The sequence below is a fragment of the Anabrus simplex genome, chromosome 1 (genome assembly GCF_040414725.1).
Source record: "Anabrus simplex isolate iqAnaSimp1 chromosome 1, ASM4041472v1, whole genome shotgun sequence".
Classification (NCBI taxonomy): Eukaryota; Metazoa; Arthropoda; class Insecta; order Orthoptera; family Tettigoniidae; genus Anabrus; species Anabrus simplex.
The window spans coordinates 534,712,937-534,727,870 of NC_090265.1; positions in this window are offsets into that span (position 1 = coordinate 534,712,937).

A 14,934-nucleotide genomic window follows, 5' to 3' on the forward strand; every position below is an offset into this window, starting at 1 on the left:
AGACGCCCTGCGGCGTGCATTCCACTTACCCAAAACCACCGTCTTCTGCAACTTCAGTGGTCAAGTGAGAGCTCATTGGAGGATGGAGTGGAGGTCCGTTGTGTTTTCCGATGAAAGCCGATTCTGCCTTGGTGCCAGGGATGGCCGTGTGTTGGTCAGGAGGAGGCCAGGTGAGCGCCTGCATTCCACCTGTCTGCGGCATCGACAACACTGGACCTATATCGGGAGATCTGGTCTGGGGAGCAATTTCCTATGACAGCAGGAGCACTCTCGTGGTTATCCCACACACCCTGACTGCAGATGTGTACGTCTGTCTGGTGATTCGACCTGTTGTGATGCCATTCATGAACAGCATTCCCGGGGGTTGTAACCTAACGTACTCTTCTGTGTCGACATGTTGCCTTGCCTGCTCGATCCCCGATCTGTCCCCAATCGAGCACGTATGGGGCATCATTGGACAACTCCAGCGTCATCCACAACCGACATTAACAGTCCCTGTATCGACCGACCAAGTGCAACAGCCATGGAATTCCATCCCACAAGCACCTGTACGACACAATGCACTTTTGCATGCCTGCATTCAACAGTCAGGCGATTACACCGGTTATTAATGGACCATCGTGGCACATTTGCGATGACTTTTCTCGTGCGGATATTACCTTTAATCTTGTACCTTTAATCAATTAAGTATCTTACCTCGAGAAATATATTGCCAACATTTCCGCATTTTTTCCGCCAGTGTATATTCTAATTTATACAAATAAAAATCACACATTCTAATTGACAGTTCATTTAAGGAATACAAGCACCTATTAATTTAGTGATCTTTTAATGACTTCTAACGCGTTTTACATTTCGGATTTTTATATCCTTACGGAGTTTGTTAGTAATATACCCTTCACATATAACCTATGGTACATCTTTTTAGTGGAAACTCGTGTGGTAATCATTCATATTTTTTGCGTTATAATCGTGAATTTCACTGTTACTTATAAGCAATGTTTTATTGTGTTTAATAAACAGAATAGATTTATAGATATAGGCCTATGGAAGAAAGTGTCATAATATTATGAGTTATGAAATAATGTTTGCAAGTAGCCCATACTTCAGTTCGGAATGCGAAAGATGATCCTTAAAGCTTTCTTTTGTAGAATAAAAAGTCGTTCAAAATATTCATTCGGCACACAACCCCAGACAACTATCCCATAGTCTTAGTGAGGACATATTACTCCATAGTACACTTTTAGTAATACATTCGTATCTACAATCGAATCGAATTTGTTTAACAGGCGTTATTCACTATTTTGTCTGTTTTCTGTCATTGCGCATTTCGGGAACTTTAAACATAGGCCTACGTTTTTAATGCCTCAGGCTGAGAGTGGACTGAGTGTTAAAGAAAGATTTGTTTGAAATGAGCGTATCTCATAGATTTTGTCTCTGAAGAAACAAAACAAAAACACAGGAAAATACTCTCTACCATTTATTATCCTCCATGAAAGAAAATGTTGCGGTACATCGAGGGCTATTCTTCAGTAAGACGTATTATCAACCAAACTTTCATTGTGGGTTGTAATCGTACAACTGGGTTACAGTCTTCATTCAGCATTCATTATACTGTAATTATTATCATTAATTGACCCTATTCATTATATTTTATATTCTGATTTACATAATTTAGATGGTATTACTAGTATTGCACATCTCATTCCATCTAATCATTTGATAAGGGAATTCTGTTTGTGATAAGTTAATTATGTAAATTGTAAATAAGTGAGATTTGTTGATTTGAAAACAATGTAATATTTTAACTAGTAACTGAAGGCAGAAGAGTTGGCATGATATTGTACAACCAAGGCTATGTTTAACCGATGTTGCCTCAGGCAAGTAAGTTTCTGTTGACAAGGGAGTTAGTAACCGTCCGTAAGCATGGTGTATCTAAGTCTGACAAATTTTGTATTGCGCGTGGCCACGTGGCTTCGAGCTTGCTTCTGTATTCGCTAGCTACCGCGTTTCGGCCCTCAGGAACGAGTCGTTACTGAGAAACGACTCCTTGTTTGTTTTTGTTTTTTTGTGGAGCGACTCCCCGCTTGCTCTTTTCAAGAGAGCGGACCTAGGCCGATGCTTGATGGAAATAATTGCCTGAGTTTTTGTGGGATTTATTTTCACCTTCTTTCGGACACACTGCTCCCAGAAAGACAAGGTACATTGTTGCAGCGCGTGGACAACATACCGTAGTAATTTCTCCTCATTCATACTGCCTATGACCTGAGTACCCATGGCGTGAACTGCTCTCCCTCACAGGAAACATAAAATTTCCTGTTTGTCAAATACGCCCTTGTCTATGCAATATTGCACGCCTTTTACCTTCATTTGCCATCTCACAGTTGAGAAACAATAACACCACAAGACTCCAAACGAGAAACTCACTTAAAACTGATGAAGTGGAGAAATATCACTGAAATGTGAACCCGCACCTTACAGAGCAGTGACCAGGCCAATACTGCATGCTATTGGATGAAAGTCATGTGATTTGCCAAGGCACACACCAGGCCAAGTGCCTTCCAAAATGGTGACTGCTTTAGTTTTCTAACATTTTAGGAAGATTACATTCATTGGTGCTTGGTTTACAAGGCTCTGTTAGGCTCTTCAGTCTGCCAAAACTAACTTTGAGTACCGGTATACAAATTCATAAACTACCTGAAAGAGAAAATGTATGGTATTACACCTGCAAAAGAAACAACTTACCGTACTTAAAATTAAATTGAATTGGATGAATTAAAAATCTCGTATGCTGCTTTCATCTTCTCTTGAAAGTACTTAAGTTCTGATGATTCTAATCTTCCTACCAAGGTTCTTTTGCAGGTGTAATACGGTTACTACGTGTTTGATCTTTCAGATAGTTTATACATTTATTTACTCAAAGTTAGTTTCAGCAGACTGAAGAGCCTAACAGTTATAAATTAACCGAGTCCAAACTGAAAAGAGATGATTCAGATATTACAAAAAAAATGGTTTACAAGGTCCATTAATGGGATAATAAGATTCTTGCACTGTTTCAATAATTCTGAAGAAATTATCCCCACCCAATTGAAGGAGAATTTCCTAGGTTGTCAATGTCTGAATCTAATCCTTGAGTAGTCACAGGGAATAAGTAAACTGATTTACCTAATCTAGGTAGGCTGTTAATCTCATGAAGATAACTTCCTCTATTATTTCCATTGGTGACACACTATTCAAAATAGTGCACACTTCTTGTGGGTGTGTAACTGTAGAATCATTCATTTTTAAAGATATATTTTTAGGAATGTTGTTACAAAATTCATCTCCCTTTTTTATTTACAATTTTCCATATACCAGTAGTAACAGTCTCTCTCTACAGTGAGCTCTGAGGAATATGTATTTGTAATGATATTCTGAGTTGGATGACTTGAAAATCTCATATGCTGCTTTCATCTTCTATTGAATGTAGTTCATACTGATAATTCTAACCTACCTACCAATGTTCTTTTATACTCAACCTTCCTTTTCATATGATAAGACTTTAATACTGAAAATACATCCCACATACCATTAACATTATTGACTATAAAGATTGGTTGGCCTGAGCTATAGTGCATGTCTTCAACAAAAAACTACCATTGCACATCCTTTCCAGATCTTCAAGTTCGCCACAGAATACTTTGATGCATCCAGCAAAAAGTAAATCTACGGAAGCTGGAAAAGTATTAATATAATCATCTTGAAGTCACTCCCATCAGTTCTGGTAGCAACTAGCAACCTACAGAAACTGGATCCCATCTTTTCACACTCCACTTATGACCAGGGGCTTTCAACCCCGAGGGAATAGAAAATTGAAGCCCAAAAGTATTATTCCCGGATGCCATCAACTCTGACCACGGTCAGCCTCTGTAGCCGCCACACAGACAAGGCAATAATAACCGCCTGACTTGGAAGGTATTGCCCAGGGTCCGTTGTTGTACAATGCCATTTAGACATGTACCCCATAGCTTAAACAGAGGGGTTCTAGCTCAGGCATTTGGCTGTGCGAGGCTGATACTACTGCCAAGGTACATAGTGCTTCCACCTGATGGGATGTGATACTGTCTGGGCTTTTGGGCGTAGTTGCACATGGAAGAGGCCCTTCCCCAAGCAGCACACATACTAAATTTTGAATCGGTCAAACCCTCAGGGGACCAATGGCCACATACTGTAACCCTTTTATTTGCCTTTTACGACAGGCAGGGATTATCTGTGGATGTATTCTCATCCTCCAACCCACAGAGGGTCAAATTCACTAACCCAGTTCTGCAGTCCGGTGCCTTCCTAAGGTCACCCCTTTTAGTCACCTCTTACAACAAGCAAGGGATACCATGTGCACCCACCCACAGGGAATACAGATCACTTTGCACAACTTATTGATTGTATTAATATGACAACACGCTATGAACTGTATGTTTTGCAGAATGGTCCTTTCATCTTGACATTAAGATTGTACACACCTAGTTGTGTTGTGCATGGTTGGCTCGTTTGCCATTGCTAACATGTACACAGCAAGTTGAGCAATATTTATTGTAAGAACGAGCAGTGTTAGATGGGTTGCATATCTTAATGGATTTTAAGAGGCTGATGGACTACTCTATAATATATTGTAATGTTCAATAATAATTCAACCTTTATCATGATTTGAATAGTTGGAAATACATTTTACAAGAATAAAATCCTATTTTTAGCTGCCTGAAATTGTATATCAAGTACCTAAAACTGTATTTTTAGATGATTTTTTGAGCTTCTTATAAACACCCAAAAGTTGATTTTTAACGGTCTAATCATTTGACAAATGAGAATCAAGATCAGAGGCACTCGCTATTCATGGTTTCCACCATAAGATATGTTCAATCAGAACTTCCCACTGCCTGAGTGACAAATGTGTATGTGTACTATGTTATCAAAGGTGTACCTAAGTGTCATGTAACAATGTGCTACAAAAGAACAAAATCTTTTAATGAAAACAGTAAAAATTAATGCCCATTTGGGCAATCCTTTTTCCTCTGTGTTTCAATAAAGGATGTATATTATTATTATTTGAGGTCTGGTTATATGTGATAATCATCTTAATGAACAATCCTACTTCGCAATGTGGCCTCCATGGATACTGAAGGTTTGGAAGGTGGAGCATGGGGACACTTGATAAAGTAACCATCATTAATTTTAGATGGATTAAGTGACAACAGGAACAGGCACTGTTTTTGTTTTCAGTAAAGTGCTTGCAGTACAGCATAGTGGCCAGCCTGGGTCACTTAAATGATGAAGTGTACTGTGTTATGTTCAGAAATGTTTGCAAGCTTTCCATCATGTCTTTGCTCAAAAGAAAACATGGTAAGTACAAAACACCAACTCTGGCTCAGAAGGATGAAGTACGGTGTTTGTTATTAATTTGATTTCTTTTTCTGGACCATTCAGGTTCAAAATAACTAAGTTCTACCGTATTTGAACATTCTTTTAAAAAAAATTACTATCAAGATAAACCCTGAAGCCTTGAGACAGGAGTCAAGCATCAAACCAATAGCATTACATCAAAGACGCAATTCGTTTTTATGGGTGGTGGTGATCATTGCTTTTACAGTGATAAACAGCTAGGTTATCAACGCACATTTAGCAATCTTTATTTTATACATGAGGGATTCTCAGCAAAATGCAAGTTGGAAATAACTTTAGAATTAAATAATTTTGTTTGCATGAAGACTTATCACTTACGAATTATTTTGCTCAAAGCTGGCATAACAGAAAATAATCTGAAATCTTTTGGACAAAGTAGAACTCAGTATACCACTTCCATCTTGAGAAATCCATACAATATTTTGACAGATATTCAAGAAGCAGAACGGCACTAATTAATGAAAACCCCTTGTTTTCACTCAGAGAGTAATTTAACATATTATATTAAATTTCTAGTTCTTTCAAATTTCTGTTATTCAGAGAAACATGGGTACAGGACAGTACCCAAAGTGTAATTTCATTAATTAGGCCTATGTTATTAATGCTATACTACTAGAACAAGTGTTTGTGTGTGCAAATTCTCCAGTTTGTAGAAATTATGCTAGGTAGAGTTATGAGTCATACACACTAGTCTGTAACAATAAGAGACAAAGGGAAGCTGGCAGTTGCACAGAAGGTGAAAGGACCTTACAGTGAATTGGAGATGCTTTAGAGCTCACTCAAGTAGTGTATAAGGTGGGCTCATTGAGAGAGACAATAGTATACAGAATGTCACTCAAAATTTAAGGTGATGGCTCTCTGCTGAAGAGTAAGTGGTCACATGCTGTTAGTGTTTGCACGCAAAATAACACCGAATGCATGTACAGCAGTTTTAAATCAACAAGAAGTCAGTACTGATTTGTAAGTTCAGGATTTTACAACTACCTCACCAACAAATTATTCAATTACAAATTCATTCATTTCATTTCAAGGTGACTGATTTATAACCTAATGGTGAAATCCAAGACAAAAGTATGATGAGTAACCAAAGAACGAACTGTGTTACACAAACTTGGTTTTCATATAAATCCTTCTTTCATATAAATCCTTCTTTCATGTGAATGGTGTTGTAAACAAACAGAATATTCAAGTCTGGGGAGTGGAACATCCTAGAAAAATGCATGTAAAAGACTTATGGGGGAATAAGCGAGTCTGTGGCTTGTAATAGATAGCCATGATCCTTGGTACAGTTTCTTTGATGCCACTGTAAACTGAAAACATGCATCACAACCAGAGACTAAATGGAAAGCACACATCATCAGTTTGTGTTCTTTGTGTCAATATACTGTTATTCATTGAAACTGTGTATACATGAGATTTTTCATTGTATTTCATGATTTGAAAGTCTGTTGAAAAATTTACAGATTGATGCTGAAAACAATATAACCACTCCTAGTACAGAATTGGATGAATCTTGTTTAAAGGTAGTTTTTCAGATTCAATGTAACATTAGTGGTGGCCTCGACATGATCTTTTTCTAATACCAATATAAATGGTCCGTTATTGGACATTATAAATTTTCCAGCTAGCCTACGCAGTGGCCTCCACGGTATGCACTAGCCAGCGTATTGGTAGGTGTGCTAGGTACCAACTGATGAGCCCACGCTAGCACACGAGGGCGAAACGCTGGCAACCAAGAATGAGCTAGCTGGAAAATTTATAATGTCCAATAACGGACCATTTATATTGGTATTATAAATTTGCTCATTCAGGACAAATATTTCAGATTCCCTATGGGAATCAACATCTATATCATCTGATGGCCAAGCAGGCATCAATTTTTAGTGATGAGACAAAGTCTCAGTGCATTGGCACTGCCGGTGGCTCCAGTTAGCCTACGCAGTGGCCTCCACGGTATGCACTAGCCAGCGTATTGGTAGGTGTGCTAGGTACCAACTGATGAGCCCACCCTAGCACACGAGGGCGAAACGCTGGCAACCAAGAATGAGCAGCTGGAAAATTTATAATGTCCAATAACGGACCATTTATATTGGTATTATAAATTTGCTCATTCAAGACAAATATTTCAGATTCCCTATGGGAATCAACATCTATATCACATGATCTTTTTCGACATGAACAAAGCAGTAAGTTGCAACTCAAAATGGATAAACTAACCAAAACAAGATAAAGGGAATGCATAATGTTTCTGAAACCTGTACGAATTAATAAATAATTGTTCAATTATAAAAAGTGTATTGACAAGTTGGACCCAACACAAACTATTTTAAATAATTTTTTAATAGATTTAGACAAGTCAATACAGGATCAAATCAAATACCTATTATGGTTAAGTTTTATCAACGTGCGGTGTTCACGAAAACTTATGATACAGTGATAGCTGAAATGAACCACAGCAAGGCATGATTTATCTTTACTAAATTAGAGCGATTATCAAATGAACTGAAGGATGCTGACAAGAAAATATTAGAAGCGCTTCTCGATAACAGTGAATACGAAAAGATGGGAGAACATCGCGATAAAGTTGATGAAGCTCACTTGAAAATGGAAAGTGTTATTGTAGGACAATGTGCGGGTGAAGACAATCAAACTGTGAGTAATGATTTCATAGGTTTTGTCAAGAAGAAAATCAAACTCCGAAAATCAAACTTCGAAAATTCTCTGCTGAGGTGAGGGACTGGTTAGGTATTTGCAGTCAGTTCCGCCGGATTCATGACCATCCAGATACTGAGAAAGAGGATAAATCTCAATATTTGATCCAGGCTACTGCTGAGGGGAATAGGGCCAGGGATGTAGTGAATAGTTTTTCCCAAACAGCTACAAACTATAACAGTGCAATTCAGTGTCTTCAGAGTAGATTTGGCAGAGAAGAGTTGCTAGTAGAATTTTATGTTTGAGAGATACTTGGACTTGTGATTCAAAATGTTACCGGTACTTTAACACAGAGACTCACTCTCCTACAGCTCTACAATCACTTGGAATCCCACCTTTGGTCACTCGAATCTCTGGGCATGACTAGCGACAGGTATGCCTCATTCTTCTTTCTGTTAGTTGAGTCGTATTTGCCAGAAGATTGGCTGAGAATGTGGCTTAGGAATTCCATCCATTTTTCTGTGAATGAACTAACTGAGAATTCAAACTGTGACAAACTCTCACGATTGATTTTCTTCAAGAATGAAGTAGAAGGTGAACACAGATCATCCTTGCCCAGGGAGGATATCATGCAGCAAATCAGAAGCTAACAAAGTTGAAACCTAAGGTAAATGAGGTAGAAAATATAGCCACTACTAGTAATCTGCTTTCAGAAGATATTAAAAGTCCTAGAAATGTCTGTATTTTCTTCAGTAAGTCACATGAAAGCAAGGAGTGCTTCAAGGCACAGAAGATGACTCTGGTGGAAAGAGAGACTATTTTAATGAAAGGTGGATATTTCAGTGCTTGAGACCCAGTCACACTACCAAAATCTGTAAGAGTAATGTACAGTGTCACTTCTGTGGGAAGAAGCATGTTATCCTCATGTGTCGAATATTCCCACGAAAAATAAAGAAGCTGCACGAGATAAAGAATATGCCAGTACTGCTCTGAGTAACCAGAATAGTAACCAGGAACTTCTTCTACAGATCCTAATGGTGAAGGTCATGGGGAGCAAAGGGAATCGGATAGTAAGAGTGCTCATAGACAGGAGATGACAGAAAACATATATATTACAGAAATTAGTAGACATCAGACTGGAACCATCAGGATCAGAAACCATGATTCATGCTCTGTTTGAAGGTACTGAATGAACAAAGCAGACACATTTAAATTATCAAGTACAGTGGAGCAGTGTAGATGGTAGGTATACAAATGTAAGATTCCTGTACTTGATCAACCTGGTATTTGTGATAACATCCCTAGACTTGAAAGAGGTCCTTGGATGAAAGATCTGAAAGATATTAAAAATTTCTCCCTAATTGTAGGGAAGGGAAGTCTGAAATTGAGCTACTTTTAGGAGCTGACACTTATGGAGTACATATCACTGGACAAGTAAGAAACCTGGGGTGTGGACCAGTGGCTGATGAGAGACTCATCTTGGCTGGGTAGTTATGGGGATACTATCCCTGAACAATCCTTCTGACTCTTCTAACATGCTGGTAATATCAATGTTGACTTTAAACTCCAATATAACTGGTCTATGGAAGTTGGAACCCTCGAAACAAAAGATCCTGTAGAAAAAACATACAAAGAAGAAGAGGAAATGGCCACTTTGGAACATTTTAAGGAGACAGTTAAAGTCAACAAGGAAGGCTACTACGAAGTCCACTTACCATGGAATGAGAGATCTGGGGAGCTCCACGACTACTTAGAAATTGCCAAGAAGAGGTGCACCTTAACGACAAGCAATCTGTTGACTGGTGGCAAGTATCATGACTATGATGCTGTGTTTCAGGAATTACTTCAAGACATGGAGACTGTCACTATTTACCTCACAGAGGAGAATTCAGAGAAAATGCACCCACATCTGTTAGACCAGTGTGTGATGTCTCTTGCCAGAGGAAGGGAAGTCCATCTCTGAATGAATGTTTGGAGAAAGGAAAAAACCTGCTTGAACAAATTCCACCCATTCTAGCCAGGTTTTGCTGGGGTGAAATTGGAGTGATTTCAGATATAAAAAAAGGCCTTACTACAAATTACTGTTGCTCCTTCTAACAAGGATTCCTTGAGATTTCTGTGGTGGCATGATGTTTCAATGAAGGAATTTAGGATATTTAAAAATCAGCGAGTTGTATTTGGGCTCACGTGCAGTCCATTCTTGTTGGGTGCATTACTTGATCTCCATTTAATGAACAGCCCACCTGAGCTACAGGAAATAGCACAACTGCTAAAGGAATCATTTTATGTCAACAACTGTGTGACATCCCTTGAATCAGAGGAAGAAATGATCCAGTTCATTGAGAAGTCTTCAAAACTGCTTTCACGAGCCAGATTTCAAGTACATGGCTGAGAAGAGAGAGTGGATTAAAGAAGATTTCCCCTGTTCACAGTTTACTATGGGACAAGGAAGAGGATGTACTGTTCTGTGATGTTAGGCCTCAGAATGAGACTGGGTGTTACAAGAAGAAAAATCTTGTCATCAGTTCAGAAGATTTTTGAAGATTTTTGTCCTTTCACTCTAAACTTCTTATTCAGGATAGCTGGAATTTGAAGATAGGTTGGGACGATCCAGTATCAGAAAACGTACAGAAGAAATTCAGCAAGTTGGAAGACGAAGTTTGGCGACTTACTGAGGTGAAAACACCAAGACGGCTAGTAACTAACAGATCTGAACAAACCTGGAGTCTACATACATTTTGTGATGCCAGCCAGAGTGCCTATGCACAGCTGTTTTCACAAGAAGCTGTACCAATATTGAAGGGATAATTTCAGTCCGACTGGTCATGGCAGGCAAAGACAAGGGTCTCACCAATGAAGAAAATTTCTATGCCACAATTAGAACTAACAGCCTGTCGGAGAAAGTGTGAGTTTGGACATCTCTGAGTTCTATTGGACTAACTCTTCCACGGCTTTGTATTGGATAAAGAGAGAAGAGGCGAGGGGCATATTTGTCAACAATCAAATAAAGGAGATTAGAACTCTAACAAGACAAAAAGACTGGAGAGACATTCCCGGTGAGCAGAATCGTCCGATCTCAAGGTTGTTCTGTCAAAGCCCTTATAAACTTACGATGGTGGGAGGGTCCTCACTGGTTGAAATTTGCGGAAGATCAATGGCCAACATCAGAGGTGAATGTGCATGGTAATATAATCAAACAAGAGAGAAGAAAAGTGTCTCCTTCATTGATCAATTCCTCAATGGAAACTGGAGATAACTAGTACCTAAGAATATTTTATAAGTTTTCTTGAATTGTTGGACTCATGGGATGGACACTGCACTTTGCTAGAAAATCATTGAAACATAAAAATTGTAAAAGTGATAATCTCTCTGTTTCAGAACTACTAGAGGCAGAGATAAAACTCTGTCATCTTGTCCAGACAGGTGTTATGGAAGAAACTGAAAGACAGCAACTGAACTCTCTTTGTACTTTCATGGATCAAGATGTATTCTGACATTAAAGACCAAAATTGTTCATAGAGGGGATGATGACATTTTAGACAACCTATTGTTCTACCTTCCAGTCATAAACTTGTGGAGATTCTGATCCGAGATTATCATATCCATTACTCCCATGCAGGTGTACACGTATTACTTGGAAAATTGAGGAAGGAATACTGGATTTTAAGGAGTTGGAAGACAGTACGCAGGGTCGAAGATTTGAGTCCAAGAAAATTGATGTGGACCTTGCACCCTTACCAGAAGATAGAGTAAAAGATTCATCAGTCTTTGAGGTAAGCGATGTTGCTGGGCTGTTGATTTTAAAGGTTGTATAGGAGGCTAGGATTTTATTGTTCACTTGTGCTGTGTATTGGGCTGTGCGTCTTGATCTAGTGTCAAGTCTCTCCACAGAAGCATTTCTCCAGTGACTTAAGAGATTTATTGCAAGGCAGGGAAGGCCTAGAGTTATATAGAGTGACAACGGGACAAACTTCACAGGTGATAAACTTAACCATAATAGGTATTTTACTGGTTCTGTATTGACTTGTCTAAATCTATTAAAGAAACTATTTACAGACATTATTACAAACATGGAGTTAAAACATTTGGCTAAAAGGGAAAATTCATGAATGTTTTAGGAAGTTTAGAAATTGATATTGCTAAAAAAATGACTTTGAATCAAGTTTAAATGAAAGATGTACAGAAGAGAACCCATTGTATAAACTAGCATTTGATCATTTAAGGAAAAAAAAGAAGAAAAAAAGAAGAAAACTTGAAGTTCTTAAATTTATTTAAGTATTCTCATTCAATTCATCAAAATATTAAATTTTATGTAATGATTTGTTTATTCATTGATATGGTGAATTAGGGTACAATACTTTTAAATTGTAAGAAAAACAAAAGATAGTGTTATATTGCTTTTTATTCCATGATTTGACATCATTGATGAAGGGAATGGATATTGTTCCTGAAACATGTATGAAAATATTTTTCAGTCATTAAAAGTGTACTCTACACGTTTATTGGGTAGTTTCTTTAATAAACTTCACAGGAGGAGTGAACTCCTTTGATAACTTAGATTGGCATAAGATAGAAGAGGAAATGTCCACAAGGAGAATCCAGTGGAAATTCATTCCACCCACTGCTGCTTGGTAGGGTGGATGGTGGGAGAGGTTCAAACAAACGGTCAAGAACTTGTTGAAGGTGACGATGGGGAGAGCCTCTCTCAAAGAGGTCTTGACCATCATATGCGACATTGAGTCTGTGGTGAATTCTAGACCTTTAACATACCTGCCTGAGGATCCAAGTGACTTGGTACCATTAATCCTGGTGATTTTCCTGCAGGACAACTGTTCCATTGGAGTTCTGGATCTTGACTGCCTTGACATGACTGACCTCAATAAACGAGCAACGTACCTGCAGCGTTTACAGGAGGAACTGTGAAAAATATTCCGTGATGATTACAGAAGGCTTTTAGGTCAGCCCCCAGCTAAAAACAGATGTCGAAGGATGCTGAAGATTGCTGACATTGTGTTGGTAGGTTGGTAGGCCAGTGGGGAAAGTAGTTGAGATGTTTCCTGGATAAGATGATAACACCAGAGTGGTTTGAGTGCAAACTGCCAGGCAGGACATGATCAGACCCATCCAACGTTTGTACCCATTGGAGATAACCTCATTGCAAGATACCCTACCAGTGGAAAATGAGGTGAATGTTTAACAGGAGTGTGTAGTTTCTGCTACTAAGGATGGAGTGAAAAGAAGGAGTGGACGTAGGGTGGAATTTCCTGCACATTATAGGACTTAAGTTTGGGAACAAGTAGTTCTTGTATGTGTTAAACTGTATAGATGTAAATGAATATTGAATTTTCACGACCGAATTGTAATCAAAATTGACTTTCAACTTGTTAGGTAGTGTCTGGTTGGCCATTTTTATTCTGTACTTAACATCTCTTCAACATGTACTACATGTACGTAACACAACATAACAGGTTGAAAGTCTATTTCAATTATATAGATGTAGTGTTTTAATATTATTTTGGTTTGTTTTTGTGTGTGTTAAACTGTATAAATGTAATGTTTTAAGATTATTTTGGTTTTATATGGAGGAAAAACCAAAGGGACTAAATGGAAAGCACCCATCAGTTTGTGTTCCTTGTGTCTTTGATTGTATTTTATGATTTTAAAGTTTGTTGAATAATGTATAGATTGATGTCGGAAACAATATAACCACCCCTAGTACAGAATCGGATGAATCTCGTTTATTGGGTAGATTTTCACATTCAATGTAACAATACGACTTGACGATGTTGTTCTTCCCAAACCCATGGCAAGAGACCTTCCAATGCAACCACAGTGGTTTGTGCAAGATAAAATGCATCCACAAACATTGCCAACATTGTTCTTGATTTCCTCCATAAATATTCGATTATCACAGTACATCGAATAAATTTCGAAGACACCATGAAAGTGACTGAACAGGCTGCATCACAACCTGAATATGAACACATATGACTTCCAATGAAAATTCCTCAATGAGTTCAAAAGGAAACCAGAAAATATGGTGTAACTCGCGAGACAATCGCTGAGTTAGACTATATTATAACTGAAGATTTGTGATGATGTCATCACTATGTATGAGAAGTTGTGAAACAAAAACAGTGGACATATAGAACATGTTCTCCATTACAGACATTACTTTCCCAGCCTTGATAAGCTCTGTACTGTTATACGGTACTAATTCTGTATTCATCTCATACAAATTGAACATGTTATCCTTTAAACAAACAATGTGACATTTGTCCATATATATATGCAACTGTATATTCATTAAAGATATTATTAATCTCTTTGGAAATCTGTATGTTAGCCTTTTCTGTTTCCATGCCTCTTATCTTGAAATCCTAAAATATGAAATCTTATCATCTCAAGTCTCCCTCTCCTTCTCACACCCTTTTGCAGAAGAGGCCTTTAGTTTCAAATATAATTTCCCATAGATATATTTAAGGGTCAATACAATGTACAAAGAAAAATCTTATGCTACTTGAACAAACAATTAAAACTATTTACTTTCTATCCTAATAACTATCGAAGAAGGGAATAAGGGGAATGAAATTTTTATTTGCCGAATGCTTTTTTTTTTTTTCATCACATTTTCACCTTGATTTTCAGTAGGCCTACAGTAACATTCTTAGTTTGTTTTTAATAGCTTCTAATGTTGAAGTAAAATATTTTAACCCTTTCTTCCACCTGAAAGCCTGCTTGATTATGCTTACACAAAATCACTTACTGGTCAGGTTAATGAAACTAAATTAATTTTTTAAATTGCTGGTATATACCTACAATGTATCTCATAATTATTTAAGAACA